The 20,921-nt window shown below is 35.0% G+C and overlaps 1 protein-coding gene across 2 annotated transcripts in view; it reads right to left on the reverse strand.

The window, feature by feature from the left end:
- LOC149414116 (serine protease snk-like) overlaps nt 1-20,921 on the reverse strand; it is a 623,520-nt gene that overhangs the window by 174,014 nt on the left and 428,585 nt on the right. The gene's annotated exons all lie outside the window — the stretch shown is intronic.

Here is a 20,921-nt window from a genome sequence, read left to right on the forward strand (position 1 = left end):
AGACAAGAAACCCCAGAAGGTGACCCTGGGGCCAAGACGCCACCCAGACAACCACTCCTAGAAATTTTGACCGGTAACAAGACACCACCATCGCAAATACTACAACAGAAAAATAATATTCAAACCCCACCTGTGCAACCTTCTCCACAACCTGGTTGTTCTTGGATGATCGATAGGCCCTCGAGTTTTGCAACAACTCCAGAAAAAATAATGCCAGTGCCTAAGGAGAACAGAACATGCAAAAGACTTAGTAAACAACGAGGAAAAACAGCAATCATCACAGAATCACCGTACAAAAACGAGCTTTTAGTCGTAAAAAAAGCCGCAGAACTAAAAGAACAGAAAAATAGGGTAGCTAAAGATTTAAAATTGAAATCCATCAAACCGAAAAAGAGAAAGTTTGTCAAAAAGAAAGGCATCAAAAGCTCTGCAGAAGAATATGCTGGTGCTGAAGATACTGAATGTATCTATTGTGGTTACTTGTGGTTAGAGTCAACAGAGGGATGGATACGTTGCCTAAAATGTTCAAAATGGGCACACTACTCTTGTGCTGGAGAGGATGAAAAAGATGAAGAGGCTACTCATTTATGTGCATTGTGTATTTTGTTATCTTGATTGAAGTTTTAACGGAGATGTTTATAACTAACCGTAATTCATTACTTAATTGTACCATAGTTCTGTATTTCCCTTTTTTAATGTTTAAGTTTTATAAAAGATAAAGAAACGTGCTAAAGGTTTTTACGTGATTCTATGATTTCTTTAACCTACAAAAAATAATAATTAAGAGAAGTTTTTGTACTGAATTTGTTATGCTAACGTGTTGTTGTTATTTTTATTTTTTTAAACTGTCGTTATGTTGCTAAGAAATAAAATTATTTCGTTTTGAAGTGGTATCTATTGTGCAATTTCGAGTGTCGGGGAATATTTTCTCCATGTCTCGTGAACTGAGGGTGTAAAGTACCTGGGGGATGGTTTTTTTCTACCCGATGAGTGGGCTGCCTATAGCAACTTATAGGACTGAAATACTATATTTTCTCCATGTCTCGTGAACTGAGGGTGTAAAGTACCTGGGGGATGGTTTTTTTCTACCCGATGAGTGGGCTGCCTATAGCAACTTATAGGACTGAAATACTATATTTTCTCCATGTCTCGTGAACTGAGGGTGTAAAGTACCTGGGGGATGGTTTTTTTCTACCCGATGAGTGGGCTGCCTATAGCAATTTATAGGACTGAAATACTATTTTTTTTGTATTTTTTATTTTTTTGTATTTTTTTTGTCTGTAGGTATTTTTATTTAATTATATTTTTTGTAAAAGATTTTTTTTATTATGATTTTTATATATTATTTTAAGTTTAGGTGTTTGTAAATGTATACTATATTTTTTGTATATTTGGTTGCAATTTAATTTTTTTATTTATGTCCACTCATCAAGGGCAGTGGCGGATCCAGGGGGGGGGTCACGGTGGTCATGACCCCCGCCCTGGGCCCCAGCCCAGGGGGGGGGTGACTACCTAGGTCCTGGGCCCATCCAGGACCTAGGTGGACCACTAATTAAAATTGTTAAACATAATGTTTTTATATATTTTTTGTCACAATATAAATTTTATTTAAGTACTTTCAATATTTAATTAATTTAATATAATACTTTGTTTGACGGCAAACGCATTATTCGGGAACGAACGCATCGAAAATTCGAATGTTACCGCGTCACCGCGCACCGCCACCGGCGCGCGCTTCGGCCGCCACCTTTCATATTATTATGACACATTTCGTGTAACCACGTGTGACGCTTGCGCGCGCTTTGTTTCGACTAACGTCTAGCGTCTAGCAAAACCTAACCTCAATCGGAACGACTAAACTTTATTAATAATGTGTTTACTTTTATTTGTTTACTAAGTTTAAAAAAATAAGTTCCAATATAAGTAATAGTGTTCTTAAAAATTGTTGCTGCAAATTGAATTCATTACAAGAAATGGTAAGTAATCTAATCAGTTTCTTCATTATGCCAGTGTATGTGTGTTTAAACTCAAATGTTATTTGTTAATGTTCTATGGCTGGGGTTAGACTCGTAAGTTTTTTTTCCTGTAAATCGCTCTTGAAGGCGAGTTTGGCCAAATGCCCAATGTAAACGACACCAAAAGTCACTTAACGTAATTTTAGTAAGTTACAGAACTTATTCTTTCGGAAGTTTTTTGACAGGTCTGGACAGGTCTAACGCGCCCGCGCGAATTACCAGCCTTCCTATACTTCCTAAAGCAATTCTTAAGGCGAGACACAAACTCGTTCATCAAGGTTTTGCCCAAGGCTAACATTTTAATTTATTTCGGCGAAATTATAATTGAATTTAAAAAAAATAAAATTATGCCGCACGAGGGATGCAAGTTATTTATATTTTAGATTAATAAAACAATACCTTACAATTAATATATTTTACGTTCAACGATTTTAAAACTTTATAACCCGTGTATAACTATAAAGTTAGCGGACTTAGCGGTAAGTACCAGATTTTATTTTTCTACTTTTATTTTTTGTAATGATTATTTTTTTTATACGGCAACACTTTGATATCCGGCGAATTTTTGAATTTGACGTTTAACGTTCACTAGATTTATTGTTTGTTCTCTGCGAACTTAACCACTTAACCTTTGATTTGACTTTTTGCATGAGTAGGTGGTTTGGTATATTTATGCTTTTTGCTAAAGATGGCGGTGTTTTGACAGATGTTATGAACAGAACTCCGTACAATTTCATGCCATTTTTGTGACATTCGTGTGGAAAACGTTCTTTTTTATGACTTTCGGCTAGTTAATTACCGTTTTTTTGCACATATAAAATTATGTCCCGTCTTTCCGGTTTATAAAAAATGGTCTGATTTTTCGAGTTGAAATTTAAATAAATTTTACAAAAATTTTAGATGTGGAAATTTGATAAAGTGTATGTAAATTTGATAAAAGTACATATACCTAGTTTTGTAAAAGAACGTATTAGTTACATTTTGTTAATATATATATACATATTATATTTAACTTAATCAAGTTTCTTTTTATTAATATTTATATGTACCTATTAATAATTCACTTTCAGAATATTTTTGTTTGGATTGTAAATAAATAAAATCAATTCAAATTTTGTAAATATTTACTTTTATTAGCGTTCCCCATAGTTTGAGGATTGTCGATAATATTGACTACGCTGCCGGCTCGGCCGCTGCTGGCAAAATAGAATGGACGGTATTCATCCACCAGGTAACAAGGTATTAACAAGCGTATGGAAGCATCGGCGAACGGAGATCTCGCTGGGCGCTTCTTACGTATTGCAAGCACCGCGTCATGGCAACAATATTTATTTCAAATTACTTGCCTCGTGCAAATCAGGCCAAAATATGACGGTGCAAGGCGCTCGGTTTTAAAATTTATAAAGCACAAGAATCGAAATATTTCCAGCGTTTATATTCCTCTTAAATATGGAAGTACAGTACTTACATTTATTAATAACATTTGCTGCACACGATTGGTCCTAAAGGAGTTCAAATTTTTAATTCATTCGGCCTCACTATTGAGAAGAGCACGCTGGAAGGCATTATTCTACTCTTCGATAGACTGGATAGACACTTCATACCTACAGTGAATATTACAGTGGAACGATTCAAATTCTTTACCAGGAAGCAAAGAAATAACGGTCAACAAGCTGTTATTATTTGTCTATTTTGTCGTGACAAGCAAAGTGTTACAATAATAATGTCGAGTCAAATTCTGCAAATGCAGAATGCTACGGATATGGTTGGCGAGTGGAAACGTTTTAAGCAATCATTTATTTTATATATGATGGCGAATAACTACAACGAGGAAAAGGAAATTCAAAAAGTTGCAAGATTCCTACACACAATACTATGTTGAAGACACACCTGACACCATGTTATATTGTGGTGAAATAAGAACACGATTAATAATTGTAATCTGTACTGTATTGGTTGACAATTGACATTACACGAGCCTACGCCGCCCGGGCTTGCGGAGCAAAAGACAATCTTAATGATATACCTAGTGTCACAATATCACAACACAAGCAAGCATTTTCGGCTTTCTGTGGTGGTGGTAGGAGTTATTGTTGGGTTATTCGTAACCCGGGAATGTTTGTCTTTCTTTAAAAAAAAAAAAAAAACTTGACCACGACTACGTGACCCCCCCCTGGCGCCAAAGCTGGATCCGCCCTTGATCAAGGGGGGAAGGTTATAGAGACTGGGAATGGATAGGTGGGTTTGTCGTCGGGACTTGAGCGCCCGAGACATGCTATGCTAGGATTTGAGTGCATAGGAAGTTTCGCATAGAATTTTTTGGCTAATTCTACCACATGAGTTTTGAATGGAGGGATTTTCGTGCCTGAATTAATTATACTATTACGGACAAACCAAGGGCTTTTATCTTCTAAGTGTGACATTCTGGAATGTGGCAAGACTTTTTGTGTTACCTGTGCCCCAAATGGGTGAAGCATATGACATGATGGGGCGTATTTGTGTTTTGTAGATGAGTAGTTTGTTTTGTATGGAAGTTTTTGAGTTTGAGTGTAGCAACGGGTAAAGGGCGTTGGATGTGTTTCTAGCTTTTTGTAGAGTGATATTTATGTGTTTTTTCCATGTGAGTCGTATGTCAAGTGTAACTCCAAGATATTTGGCCGATTTTTGCCACGGTATAGTTTGGCCGTACATCGTTATTTCCTCTCGCGGGGCGCGGCTGCCTTTTCTACGAGAGAAAAAGACGGCCACGCTCTTTGAGGGATTCACGTCTATACGCCATTTATCGTACCAATCTTGGAGTAAGTCAATGTTTTTTTGTAGTCGGTATGTAATCATCCTGGGTGAACAGTATCTAACCATAACTGTGGTGTCATCTGCGTACAGAGCTTTGTGAGAATTTGAGTTTTCAGAGAGGGGGATGTCGTGAATGTAGACATTGAAGAGGATTGGAGAAAGCAGAGAGCCCTGCTGGACCCCTGCTGTCATGAAACGTTTTTTTGAAAGAGCGCCACCGTATTTTACTTGAAAAGTACGATGGCGTAGAAATGATTTGAAGGCACCGAGTAGTTGGGGATCGATGCCTGTTTCGTGGAGTTTGAGAAGCAGGCCGTTTATCCATACTTTATCGAAAGCTTTGGCTATGTCCAGGAAAATGGCGCCAGTTGATCGCTTGGTATTGAAGCCTCCGATATGAAGTTGTGTTTCGTTCCTTATTATGACCACCCCACAATGCCCCATAGAAGACCCCACTTTACCCCTATGCACGGGGCATAGCGGGTCAAATGCCTATTTTCATTTAAGTGTTTACATCTCTTAGATTAATTACGTTATCAACATAAATGTATCCATAGGCATTCGCAATGAATAAAGCTATGATTCTAAGTTAATTTTTTTAATTTAATCACATTATTTTAGTTTTTAGGGATGTTTAAACGTTAAGTACCCTACTATGCCCCCCCCCCTCCCCTACTCCGGGATTGTAGCGGATCTCGCTTCACCTGTGATAAATTCTTATTTAGCTTGCTACTCCGTGATTTATGGGTTCACCATGTTCTATTAAATTTCTAGGTATCCATGTTCACCTATTCCCGATGTGTAAAACGAGAAGCAGTTCGATAATATCCGCTGCTAAATGTGTAAAAATTTTATGTCATGGGCCCATAGACATATGAATATTAGTAGACCTGCCCTAAGTGATTAAAAGCGTATTATCCCCACTCCCCATACCGGTTCCATTGGAGCCGGCAGTGCTCGCGTATGGCCTCAAGTGAAATTTGAAAACGTGACGTCATCATTCATGTGCGAACTATGGTCGAGGCATCATCGGTTCATTTTACGAAATAACACGGCAAAATGTTGACTTGTGCTATGAAAACTTGTAAAAATAGATGTGAAAAAGAGAATAAACCCAATTGTCGTGTTACATTCCATATATAAGTATTATTTTAAGCATATTCACATCGTATAATATAGATCAGTTGTAGAAACATGTCTGGACGCGAAACACAAAGCTGGTTGGTTGCTGGGAAGTAAATTATGAACATTTATAAAAGTGTCTTAACTAAATACTTAAACGAAATATTCGACTCTAGAAATAGAACCGAATTTTTTTGCCGAATTTGGACTTCGCAAATTTGTTCATAACGTGGCGAGTAATTTGCGCTCCCATGTAAAAATGTCTATTCATTCAAAAGCAGATTTTACTTTTAAGAAGTAAATGGTGATATTATAATGCGAGATGCCTATTTACTGTCAGATTGATTTATTGACGAATCACAGTCAGCTTCACCCCCTTCGTTCTTCAACAGTTGATTTTACCCCTCGCCATTATCTTCTCGTCTATTAATTCCTATGTCTGTGCTGATACCTTACTTTTTTGTCAGTAAGTTTCATATTTTTTTATGTCTGTGCATGGGCCGCTCTATATTTTCTCCGCTGATGCTACATTAATACGGCATGATTACAATAACAATTAATGCTTGTTGCAAGCGTAGAGGCATTTGCTTTCGCCGCGAGGTAAGTTGCACATGATGTTTGCTATTATGTATTATTGTATTTCGGCGCAGCGACACTACGTATTACGGAATTATAAGGTGACTCATCATTTTGCTTATAAAATGCATAGTACGCGATAGGTACACACAATCTGCGCGTCGTAATTATATTCAGCTCATTACTTTTCAGTAATTACATACTTTTATGCGAGGATTTGCTCTTGTATTTTTTTAAATTTGTAAATAAATTATTTTAAAATCTTAACTGCTCCGTGGAGATTATCGTTTTGGAGATTTTCTATTTTTTCTCTTAAATATGAGTTGACTTAAGGTTTTTGTTGTAATTCCGTTTTGATCACTTTGATTGACGGGTTATTGTGACCACATATGGAATTGCTGATGTGTTTCGACACCATTAATTATTTTTTTTTAATATTCATTATTGAAAGGGAATTTTTCTTATCGTTAATGTCTTTACAACAGAACAATTTTCTACTTTAAATCATGTTGTGTTTTGACTTCCATCTCTTTAAGAGGATATATTGGAATTAATAACGACGTTTTGACATTGTTTAATATAATTTTTAAAAAATATATATATATTGAAAATCTCTCCAAATTAAATCTTTCTATTTCAACTTTGTATTAAACTCATTAATTTTCGTTATTTACAAAAGTATTTAATCTTGCAATAATTTTATAAAAATTTCAATCTCATTGTTGTATTTTACCATCTCAGAATAAAGATTTATTAAAATAAATTCACGACATATTTACTGTTCCGCGGTAGATTTTTTTTTCTTTTCTGATCAAATTTCATATTCAAACTTTTGAGTTTTGATCATTCACATTGTTGACTTCACTATTGTATTTCATTGTATTGTCATGGGTTTTGTAATCCATCTTGTAATGAGGGTTCATTGGATTCCATTCGTGTCTGAAGTGCGACTTCATGATTAATAATTTTCAACTGCGCAATAGTAAAGGTTTCAAATCGATTTCCGTGTTTATATTTTGAAGTGAATAGTAAATTTATACTTTATTGTTTGAGATTCTTCTTGGAATTATTATTCATTTTTACAAACTTCCGATTTTATGTCCGGGTTAAATCTTCCCCACAGGAAAAACTAAACCCTTCCACACACTTTTCCACAAATGATCATCTGATCAATCAACATTATGCAAGTGCATTATATGAGCATAATAAATACAAAAATAATACAAGAACAACACGTCAACTCACCAGAGATCAAATGGGAAAATAATTCACCGACTCCAGATATTTTCATATCAGAGGGTTCGGCTCGGTAGAACTCCTAACAGGGCCTATAAATCCTACTGATCCCTCAACATAAATATTTAAAAAATCTTTTGTTATCCTACATGTATTTAAAATGACCGACTTTTGCATCTTTATATGTAATTAATTATCAAATTAATAATATGATAACTAATTACGAAATAATTATTTTATATTTGTTTTCATAAAATTATTTTTGAATTTTTAATTTTGCATTTAAAAATTTTAATTTCTCCATTGTTAACTTTTAAATTTTCAATGCTCCGTAACGTTTAATTGGTGGGATTTGTTTTCTATCTTAAATTAAGGATATATTGGGTCTCAATTCACGCCTTTTGAATGTTATGAAACTATGAAATTTGTATTTCAGTTTACAACTTAAAATTAAACATTAAATAGTGAATCATAACTTTAATCACGTGTTTATTACCACTTCGGATCTTATGGTTGTAATTTAGTCTCATGTTGTGGTTTAAACCGCGCTTTTGTTTTAAATTCTTAGTATTATTTGGTTGTAGTTTTGCGGAATTAATTTGTTTTAACATTAATTAATTCCAATAATTATGATAATACTACCGCCATCTTTGGTAATTCTGCGCTAACTTTTATCTTTCGTGATACTCATTAACTTCTTGGGTTTGAGTTCTTGATGAATCTTGTAAATTCTAATAATTATTGAAATAATTTATTCAACATTTCAATCAACCTTGTTTTCAGAGCTTTCTTATTCACATTTACGAAACGCTTTAGTGGGCTCGCTTCATAAGAATTTAAATCATTATTTTTGCTACAAAATAATGTTCGGTTTATATTTTATAAAAAACGGGTTTCTTGTACTAACACTACGTCGCGATGTTGGTATCGGAAACTCATTTTTGTGGAGTTCCAGCCCAGAGGTGGCTCCCATATTCACTTGTTAGACGTACTTGAGATTTGTAAACCTAGGGCTAGTTACTATTATATACTTACTCCAAGCATTTCGTTGGAGTCTTTATTGGGGAGGGTAGATTCTTTCATATTTTACATTATTATACAAATAAAATTATTAAGGCGATGCCATACGTAGGAATTCAAAATCATGTGTTTTTGGTTTGAAAATTTGGTCGCCTAGAAATGTTTCAGATGCTTTAATTAAATACTGCGAGTAGAATACATCTTGGCCTTTGAAATAATCGAGTATTTTTTAGATAAGTCTTTTTATAAGCCCAGAAAAAATTAATATAAAGACCTATGAAAACTGCTTTAAAGTTCAAAATCTCCTTCTTACGAACCCATTTTCGATTATGATTTTATTGTATAATGTGGCAAATTAAGTTATTTATAAAATGATCGAAAAAAATTAAAAATTTATGCCTGAATATCCACAAAATAAAATAAAAGGCAGTTTTTGGCCATGTTTTTTTCTTGCATAAATCAAAACAGGCGGATGGTGTTAAGCGGGAATTTAAACCTTTTCGCCATCTACGTAAGGGTTGTTATTGATAGCGACTCAATTTAAAATTTTACACGACGTAGTGCATCGCCTTAACGTATATTTTTTTACGAATTAAGTACAGTATTATAGTAGTAATGATATAGTATCTAGCCCCTGAGTTTAGTTCACTGATTTGCCGCCGTGTCGCTGTCGACCAATCAGGGTTATACGCTTCACTAGTGGTTCGCGGAACCGCCGGCAAATTTATACTATATTTGTAGGCAACTAATATTAAATATAAAATCTCTTGATAAGCACGGAGAAAGAACACATTGCTAGAATTTTAATAAATCTCGTTATGTATCTTATATGATTTTTGAGGCACGAATTTCTTAAAAATATTCATATATAGCATTATTCAAACATTATTTATCAAATGATTTGGTGATACGTTTCATAAAAAACATTTATTAATAATATTAATAAATTATTTATTCCAGAATGTGGGGAGGTAAGTGCAATCCCACACAATCCATAGAGAGAATAAGTACATAGTTATAAAATACAGGGATTTGTAAGAACACGTTTATAAATAAGAATTAAAAAATAAAACAACGAAATACAAGAAAAAAGAGGGTGTTTTCATAAGAGAATAAATATTCAACCACCTTGGTTTTTATTAGAGCGGATCGAGGGGGTTTTACTTATGGGGGGCCAACATCTTTCTCCAACACTCCTCGATGCCCGATCCTGGAGTCATACGGTATTCAATGATAAGGACTGATATCTGGAGTTGTTGATCCTTCCCCTCAGTCCTGCCACCTTATTAGAGCTGCAAATCCGGGAACTCGCCCTTCCGTGAACACTGAAGAGAAGTCTGGGAAGTCCGAACATCATACGGTATGCATTGTTGTATTGCACCTTTCCACGGTTCTCTTTTGAAGTTGTCCCACAGCTCGCAAGTATACAATATAGTACAAAAAGCTGAAAAGAGCGTTCTTTTCAGCTGCGGACTGCAGAGACGAAATGTTCTACTAAGTATATTACCCTTTATAATAATCAATAATAATTAATAATTATTTAATCGTCATATAGAACACGCTGTTCTATATGACGATTTTGCTTATCAAACTCAAGTAATTTGAAAAATCTAAAATATGGAACCCACGGAGACATCTATTGGGATGGTGAAGAAATAATTATAATATAACATATTATATCGACTTTAGAGACATCTAAATGAAGCTTCTTTTGACGTTCAATATGTGTCACTAATGCAGGGTTTCTACTTATATTAGAAGGGACTCCCTGCACACGGGGCGACCGTATTTCGTGATTGCTTGGCGTATATTTCTCCATTGGAATATTATTTTTATTGTTGATTATTTCGTTTTTGTGCTTTAACCCGGAGGCTGCCGTGCGCAGCTATGTTTAATTCAAGATTCCGAGCCCTCGCTGCAGCGCGCAATCATACATGATTTTGATTTCATCTTGCGATATCTCGGGACTTTCTGTATAGATGGCGCAAAACTCGGGCTAAAATAATTTGAACTTTTATCTAGCGACATCTCTACACAGATGTGACAAATAATTTTGTTTATATAATGAAATACCTCGTCAAACAGGAGACTACAATATTTCCCCTTTCAGTGTTTGAATTCCCCGCGCGCGCGTAGCCGTGTTGGTGTATCACGTGGTTCCTTCTTATCTCGACGGTTCGCGAATACTTAGAATCTGCAACGAATCGTGGTTCTAACGTTATTATTTTAACAAATTGTTTTTATTAACTAGTAATATTTTTAGTGCAAATAAGTTTTGTGTTAATCAACATGTTTTGTTATTTCAAATGAAATAAGTTGTTATATCCGTCTTTCGAGTGAAAAAAATAATAATATACATTTTATTTTAATTATCTGTGTTTAGATCTAATATTTTTTTTGTGTAACCCTCCATCATGGCTCGACGCGACTTGTCTGATGACCAAATAAGAGAATATTATCTCGATCTTGACTCTGACTGTGAATTTAGTGACAGTGAGTGTGATTCCGCCAGTGAAGTAAGCAGTATAAATGTAGGAGTACCTACACGCTGAAAATATTGTTGAATCGAATGATCAACTCTTGGACGAACCCAGCACATCAAGTCAGACTGGTTTTGACATGAACACTTGGACATCGGATCGTTTTGTTCCGATTATTCACGACTTCGATGATTTCCCTTCTGGCGTAAACTCTTCTCCTCTTTTTTAGGAAAATTCCGAGGAAGTGATTTTTTTTGAGCATTTTTTAAATACAAATATTATGTCTGATATTGCATCTCAAACTAATAAATATTACGCAGCAACAATACTGAAAAAAATTGTGTATGAACAATCGAGGCTTCGTAAATGGGTTGATACTTCAATTAGTGAGATGTATGTATTTTTTGCCATATCTGCCATTTTGGTAAAACGATGGCCAGAAATAGGTATCAAATATTATTGAGCATGTTACATATTTCTGACCACAATACACAAATTCCTGGCGACAAATTGCATAAAATAAAATTACTCGTTAATCCGACTCGTAAGATATTTAAAGAAACTTTTACTCCCTTCGAAAATCGACGAGAGCATGGTTGTTTTTAAAGGACGATTAAAATTTAAACAATTTATTCCTTCCAAACGCCACCGGTTTGGGTGTTTGTTTTGTGTGATGTACTGACGGGTTATGTTTTAGATTTCATTGTTTATTGTGGTGATGGAACCGACGTCACTGATAATCAATGTATAGGCGAGCTGTTGTAAAAACTCTACTTAGAGATTACCTAGATAAGGGACACAAACTTTATGTTGATAACTGGTATACCAGTCCTACACTATTTAAATACCTGCATGGAAATAAAACCAATGCTTGCGGAACGGTGCGAAAAAATAGGAAATACAAACTGAAGAAGGGGGAAATGGTAACAAAGAGCTGCGGGCCATTGATGGCTCTAAAATGGCATGATAAGAGGGAAATATACATGCTCAGCTCTTTACACGACAACACTATTTCTCCAACGGGAAAAACAAATTTAAGAACGGGACAAACAATATGCAAACCCAATTGCATTCAGGATTACAATAAAAATATGGGTTTAGTGGATAAGGCAGACATGATGTTGTTGGAGTAAGTTGCTTGCGAAAGTCCATTAAGTGGTATAAAAAGCTTTTTTTCCATATTATTGATTTATATCTGTTAAATTCTTTTATTGTACACAACAGCATAAAAAAATCAGGTATGAGCTTCCCCGATTATCAGTTATGGGTGATAAGACAATTAATCGCAAAACACCACAAAAAAACTCAACTCTGAAATGACAAATTCCCCATATGGTTTACTCCAGAACTTATTAGGTTATCAAGGAAAAAAGATAAAGTCTGGCTCAAATGGAAGACATATAAAGGTCTTTCTGACTATCGTGAATTTTCCTTCTTACGTGCTACATACAAAAAATTGACTTATGAAACCCGAAGGTTATTTTTTGACAACATCGAAAGTTCATTGCAAAATAATATCAAAAGCTTTTGGTCATACATATCCTCATTAAAATCGTCTGATGGATACCCTGCTGCAATGTCCTTCGAAGGGCGCAAATCTAACGATGCCCAGGAAATTTGTGATATGTTCTCTGAATTCTTTAAATCAACATTTGAACCTTCCTCTATCAATGACCCAATTATTAACATTGACCAACTCGAGGAAGTTCAGGACTCTGGACTTGCGCACATTCACACAATTAAACTAACGGAAAAAGAAGTGCAATCGAGTTTAAAATCGATAGACATAAACAAGGGTGCGGGTCACGATGGAATACCGGCGTTTTTCCTTAGATCTGCTGCGTCGTCACTGTGTGTGCCGCTTACCATAATATTTAATAAATGCCTGAGTGATGGGGTTTTCCCTGATAGGTGGAAGTTGGCCTATATTATACCGGTCCACAAGGGTGACTCGCGTCAAAGAGTGGAAAACTATAGGCCAATATCCATTCTCTCGGCGATCCCTAAACTATTGGAAAGACTTGTCCACGACAATATATATCCCCAGCTTGCTGCCAAAATTACTGAACAACAACACGGGTTTGTAAAAGGCAAATCTACCACGAGTAATTTACTTATTTACTCAAATTTCTTATTTACTAGCATGGATCGAGGCCACCAGGTAGATGCAATATATTGCGATTTCAAAAAAGCTTTCGACAAGGTTGACCACCTTATTCTTATTAAAAAAATTATTTACAACGGAATTAGAGGAAATTTATTACGTTGGTTTATCTCATATTTAACAAAAAGACAACAAGCCGTATCATTACGAGGACAGACTTCTACATGGGAACCAGTTACTTCTGGCGTGCCACAGGGGTCAATCCTGGGTCCGCTGTTGTTTATTCTTTTTATTAACACTGTTACTAAATGTTTCATGCATTGTTTATATCTTTTGTACGCTGACGACATAAAAATATTTGCCATTGTTCGAAATTTAAACGATTGTCTTCTCATACAAAGCGACTTAGTAAGGTTCGAAACGTTTTGCAATGAAAACAAAATTTACCTAAGTTACAATAAATGTAAACAAATAAGTTTTACTAAAAATCACAACGCTATCAAACACAATTATTGTATTGGTAATTATTTACTCGAGCGCGTTTACTGTATAAGAGATCTAGGCGTACTTTTTGATTCCAAACTCCACTTCGATGCGCACATAGATAATATTGTGAATAAAGCTTACAGCATGCTAGGATTTGTCATCAGAAACAGCCGTGAATTTCGAAAACCTGAAACATATCTTCTTCTTTACCACACTCTGGTCCGTTCTCAACTTGAATACTGCACCTCCATATGGAATCCACTTTACGATATCTATAAAGAAAATATTGAAAATATTCAAAAGAAATTTCTGCGATGCCTCAATTACAGAATGAGCGCACCCAAACGTGGGTACATAAATATGCTCTCGAGTTATAACGTCTCCACTCTATCTAACCGGCGAACATACCTTGATCTCATGACTCTGTATAAAATCTGTAACAACGTTATTGACTGTCCCGACTTACTGAAATTGATAAACTTCAAAGTACCACCCAGAGTAACAAGGCTTAACGACTTATTCCACATTAGCAGGACGCGTACAAATGCTGGTGTCAGGGATCCAATCAGAAGAATGTGCGAATCACTTAATCAGAATCAAAACCTCAGGGACTCTGACTTATTTTTTGATACACGCACTACTTTTAGTAGAAAAATAAAGACTGTTTTCCTACAAAGTTCAAAGTAAACAACTTAGACATACTTCGTTTAAATATATTTATATATTTTTTACTTTCTGTTTAACATTGTTTATCTATTTATATATATATATATATATTTTTTTTTTTTTTTTTTGTTTTACCCTCTAAATTTTTTCAAAAATAATTTGTAAATTCTTAAAAGGATATTGCGCATTTCTTTCATATCTCTATTTGTAAAATAATATTCTTATGTATATATTTTTCCCCTATTTATAAGTGAAAATATTTGTAAAAGTTTTCTGCTGTTTAAGTTAATTCGTGAGAAATAGTTTGGATGCAGGTGAATTCTCTAGTTGATGTTTCGTATATATTTTTGTCAATTGATATCTGTATCTGTTTTTTCTCCTTAATAAAAAAAAAAAAAAAAAAAAAAAAACTCCTTATTCGTCTCATCATGACACACCATTACGTCTGCTTTCAAAAGAGGTTGTAAACCATATGACTGAGCCAATACCGGCAACATCAAAACAATCCAAGCCATACAGAGCCTGCCATGTTTGTGGCTCAATATATGTGTTCCCAGTGTAATTTGGCATTGTGTATTCATCCCTGTTTTAAAGTCTACCATTCGAATAAAAACTATTAACATAAATAATACGATAAGAAACTGTAAATAAAAGTTTAATAAATAATGAAGTTTAAAACAATAATATAATCACAAGTGTATGGTGAGAAATGGTGAGCCGTTGCAGAGGTCCCACTTCAGAGACGTGAGTACTGATATTACTATAGTATGTCTGTATGTGTTGGTGGGATTACTGATTTGATAATGGCGGCGGGTCGAAGTTTGTTGATGTTTCATACATAGTTTTTATTCGTCAAATAATGCATCAATTCATAAAGATATCTTGTTTAGACTTTTCAAGAGTGTAACGTAAACAAGTTTTATTTATTTATTTTGGTAATAATTTACAATCTCAAAGTGCTGAGGATAATTAATAATGAGTCAATATAAAAAATTCTAAAAATCCTTGGCGTGGAAGTATCTATCTTTTGTTTACATTCGGGCAGCAAAAGGGTTAACGCGCTCATTTTGTATAGCCGGCCTTGTGAGCACGACTAACCTAGAGCGCGTAACCTTCCCCTTACTGTGCTAAAAAAATCCACGCGTTCCGGTGCTGTGTAGTCAATACACATCTCAAAATAAGCGATTTAATATCGGAAAAATATGAATATTCATAGCTAATCGCTTATGTTTATTACATTTTATATCAAAAGTGATAATAATTGTAATTTAATTGCTGAAGACATGAAAAAACCATCGGCAGATGCTAAAAAAACATGCGAGAAGTCCTTATCTAACGACGGTCCGCTTCCGACCATAAATAAACTATCTCTTCCGCCTGGCTGGCGGCTGGCACACACACAGCTATGCGGTCGTAGGTATCGATGTTCTAAATCAAAATACAACTGCGGACGTGTGGATTTCTCATGTTTCCGCGTAGTGAACTAAAGCGGGACATCAATAGCGTGTCATTTCCTCGCACACTCTTCGCGTAGCAGTATCACACGGTTGATTGTATTGGTGTATTTGTTTCCGATTTTTAACAAAAATCTCTGATTTTTAATTGAATTTGAAAACTATGTAAAATATTATTTTTTAATTCAGTGCATAAATGTATAACGGAGGAATACCTAAAATCTGAACCCAGAATTTATTATATTTATAGAGTTATTAAAGTTATTAAAAGCAATGTGTAGTAAATACACACCACAGATAAGGAAAGGTTTGCACACAATCGGTTAAAAGAGGATAGTGAATTTCTAAGAGAACATACATATTTGAAAATCTCCTGCTACCTACCACCCCACCATAGTAAGAGGAAAATGTTGCTTATGTTGTGGTTTAGGACTTATAGCCGAGGAATTGAACACACTACGCCAGGGTGAGACCCAAACGCAATGTCAACTCAGTCACCGAACGCCATACTTCACCGCCTACATCGAAACCTCCCCCCTCCCCCCTTACAATCATGTTGGTATTCAGGATAATAATTATAAGATCTTTGATAATGCGAATTTTACGCAAAATGCCTACGTGAATTTTGCCATTTTCACGCAAATATTATAAGAAATCAAGTAAATAAAAATAAATATTTATTGACTATTGTTTTAACCACGCTTCTTTAGGATTTTTTACTAGGTCTCTCCAAAATCGAAATTGTAAGGATATCAGAAGAACGAGAATCGCTTAATAGTTAATAAAAGATGTTACAAGCGACGGACTGCTAGCTTTCACAAACGATAGCAGTCGTTGACGAATGCTATCATTTAGCTTAAGGCTAAAAGAACGAGAATCGCCCTCTAGCTAATCCCGTGTGATGAAGATGATGTACTATTCTGAGTTTGCTTTGTTCTGAATCTGTGTAGAGGTGGGTCCTATAAGTACTTTTCGTTACTGGGTACAATGAGTACAGGTACAGAAAAATACCGGTGACAAAATACTCAAAAGTATTTAATACCGACCTGAGGATTGATTCAGAATACGTAATTCTAATACACTCGCATAAATTCTGCCCACATATTTCCCACAAATATTCTACGTGACCTTGATTCCTCCTTTTATTATTCGATATGCATGGGGGGGGTTGTTAGTTAGAGAATTTATGTAAAACATAATTCCCCACAAAAAAAAATCAAAATGAGTACTCCTCACAAAATATTTGAAATCCATGAAGGGGGGGGTAGCTACGGAATTCCATAATATAAAATCAAATTATAGCAAATCCATAATAGCAAAATATCGTCATAACAAATACCAATCAAAAATACCCATCAAAAATATCTAACAAAAGTACCTACTAAAAATACCCATCAAAAGTACCCATCAAAAATACCCATCAAAAATACCCATCAAAAGTACCCATCGAAAATACCTAGGGGCCGTTCAAGTATTATGTAAGCACTATGGGGGGGCGGGGGGGTCTTTGCTTTGCTTATTTTTGATGACATGGGGGGGTGGGGGGGTCGAGATAGTGATTACGTCAGCACTGCTCAGCAGTAGTTATTTTTTTTTTACACATTGGCACCCCACACATTGTCCATGTTTGAAATCCGAATACATATTCGGGGATTCCCACAAATAATTAAAACGTTTAGGTACTCGCTTAGTTTGTTTAAATGAATATTATGTGCATTAAAGTCCTCTATCCTAGTATATTTTGCTGCTTATGAATCAATAAAAAAACAGAATACATTAACAGAAAAATGCATATAGGTACCAATTTTTACGTAAGCATGAGAGGGGGGGGGGGGGTAAGAGCTTTGCTTACTTTTGGTGACAAGGGGGAAGAGGGGGTAATTAATTGTAATAAATCTGCTTACGTAATACTTGAACGGCCCCCTATTAAAAATACCCACTAAAAAATACCTACTAAAAATACCCATCAAAAATACCTATCAAAAATACCTGGTAAAAGTACCTATTAAAAATATTTAGTCCCGGTATAAAATACTCATGAGTATTTTGGAAGCAGGTATTTTGGAGATCTGTCACAAGTACAAAGTATCGCATGGAAATACCCGGTACTTTTACTGGGTACGATAAATACGCCTCACCTCTATCTGTGATACGACAAGCTATGACAGCATATGATTAGTGTTGCCAACGAAGGCGATTTCTCGCCATTTAAGCTACTCAGAACGAGAATCGGCGACGAAAAAATCTAAAAGGCGACTGGTCGCCGATTAGGTTGCTTCAGAAACAAGTTATTTAAATCAGCCAAATTATACAAATAATAAATAATTGAAATTAAATTTTTTAATTTTAATGGAAAATGTGAGGAATTTTTCGAAATGGAATTCCGTAGCCACCCCCCCTCCCATGGATTTAAAAATTGTGGGGAATCACATATGATGTTTTTGGCTGTGAATTCTCTAACAACCCCCTCCCCCCATGGATTTCGAATAATAAAAGGGGGAATCAAGCTCACTTAGAATATTTGTGGGGAATAAGTGGGCAGAATTTATGCGAGTTCATTAGAATTACTGCAACTGAAATTCGGCTACATTAGGCTACTTAATGTTTGATAAACGGCGACATTAGGCCAAGATCCGTTGGCAACACTGCATATGACACTCGAGTCCAGGGGCATTTAACTAAGCTTTGGCCTCGAAACTCATTTGAAACCGCCACGCCCACCTCAAAATTCTTATAGAAAACGAATAATATGGCTAAAAGCTCAGATCTCATTGGTGAGAACAGAAGGATTGGTTTGATCTCTCGCTCTCTACCATAATGACTCGTGTAACAGAAAGAGATGACGGAATTTTGACGTTTCACAGTTTCAAATCATTCAAACAAAATGACAGTGGTTTATTTATACACGCGGGTTGTCATTTTCTGCCGAAATACTATCATTTCCGTCGAAAATATTGCGTGTTAAAGTTGTTCGTGATAAAAATACAATATAAGCCAGTATAGTGTTAGCGAGTTACAAACATATTATATTCAACCTACCCACGTAAGTTCAAGTTTAAAGTGAATTAACAGTTTTAGGTTATTCGTTCGGTTTTTTGAACAATGCTTCATACTTGACATTATGTCTTCCTCCACAACGTATAAATGTTATTTATTATATCGATAAACTTATTCATGTTATTGATTAGTGTTATCCTGTATTATCTTATTGTTTTGGTGAAATTAAAGATTTACATATGTAACCATGAGTTCATGAGGCTGAAAAATGTCGGAATTTTTCGTCGTACTGTCGATGTTTTGGAAATTTTCTTCAGTGTTTTTGCAAATTTCTTGTCATTTTGGGTTTCTACTTCTCAGATTAACAAGTTTCATCTTAAGGAAATGCACTGTAAAAGTTTATTTTCTTAGTCAGATGAACCTTGCCCTTGGAAAAAATTTCGACATTTTTCTGCTTCAAGGACATTTTTATTTTTATAATAGTTTTTTTGGGCTAGTGAATGAATAGAGTAGGCTGAGAGCAATTATGTTGTCTATGGTCGCATCTTTTTTTAAATGGCCTTGAGTTTCCTCTACCTTGTCTACTGCTCTGCTCCGCACGGTAGGTACCGCTTGTATATCTGTGGTTAAGTACTGTATAATTCTGTTGGATACAAAAAGCCGGAAGATATCGATCTAGAGAGTGGTATATTTATGCTCGAGTCAATGACAGTGTTGAATTGTCATGTGAGGAATTATCATGTGTTGAATAAATTTGTTCTGAAAATTCATATGATGAACTAATAGCTCCTGTTCTAATGTAAGCGGTCATATTTATTGGTAAATGTGTTGGTAAAACTGTTTTATATGAAAACCTTAGCAAGTAGGTATTATCTTGACAGTGATTTTGTATTAATTTAATATACAATCAAATACACAAAATGATTTGTTGTGTCGCTTGGAAGGAATAGCAATCGTTAAATATGTTGCTTCTGTACATCTATGGATTCTCTTTTCTGTATAAGAGGGAAACGATTTCATCTATGATTCGTATCTGATTCGTATTCTTTAATCACTAATCACTAAAGCAGGGGCATTTAACTAAGCTTTGGCCATGAAACTCATTTGAAACCGCCACGCCCACCTCAAAATTCTTATAGAAAACGAATAATATGGCTAAAAGCTCAGATCTCAATGGTGAGAACAGAAGGATTGGTTTGATCTCTCGCTCTCTACCATAATGACTCGTGTAACAGAAAGAGATGACGGAATTATGCCGTTTGACAGTTTTCAAATCATTCAAACAAAATGACAGTGGTTTATTTATACACGCGGGTTGTCATTTGCTGCCGAAATACTATCATTTCCGTCGAAAATATTGCGTGTTAAAGTTGTTCGTGATAAAAATACAATATAAGCCAGTATAGTGTTAGCGAGTTATAAACATATTATATTCAACCTACCTACGTAAGTTCAAGTTTAAAGTGAATTAACAGTTTTAGGTTATTCGTTCGGTTTTTTGAACAATGCTTGATACTTGACATATGTCTTCCTCCACAACGTATAAATGTTATTTATTATATCGATAAACTTATTCATGTTATTGATTAGTGTTATCCTGTATTATCTTATTGTTTTGGTGAAATTAAAGATTTTTAAACATATGTAACCATGAGTTCATGAGGCTGAAAAATGTCGGAATTTTTCGTCGTACTGTCGGACAATCATGTTTTGGAAATTTTCTTCAGTGTTTTTGCAAATTTCTTGTCATTTTGGGTGTCTTCTTCTCAGATTAACAAGTTTCATCTTAAGGAAATGCACTGTAAAAGTTTATTTTCTTAGTCAGATGAACCTTGCCCTTGGAAAACATTTCGACATTTTTCTGCTTCAAGGACATTTTTATTTTTATAATAGTTTTTTTGGGCTAGTGAGTGAATAGAGTAGGTTGAGAGCAATTATGTTGTCTATGGTCGCATCTTTTTTTAAATGGCCT

Source organism: Hesperophylax consimilis, chromosome 20 (assembly GCF_061612785.1).
Source record: "Hesperophylax consimilis isolate HC1 chromosome 20, BYU_Hcon_1.0, whole genome shotgun sequence".
Lineage (NCBI taxonomy): Eukaryota > Metazoa > Arthropoda > Insecta > Trichoptera > Limnephilidae > Hesperophylax > Hesperophylax consimilis.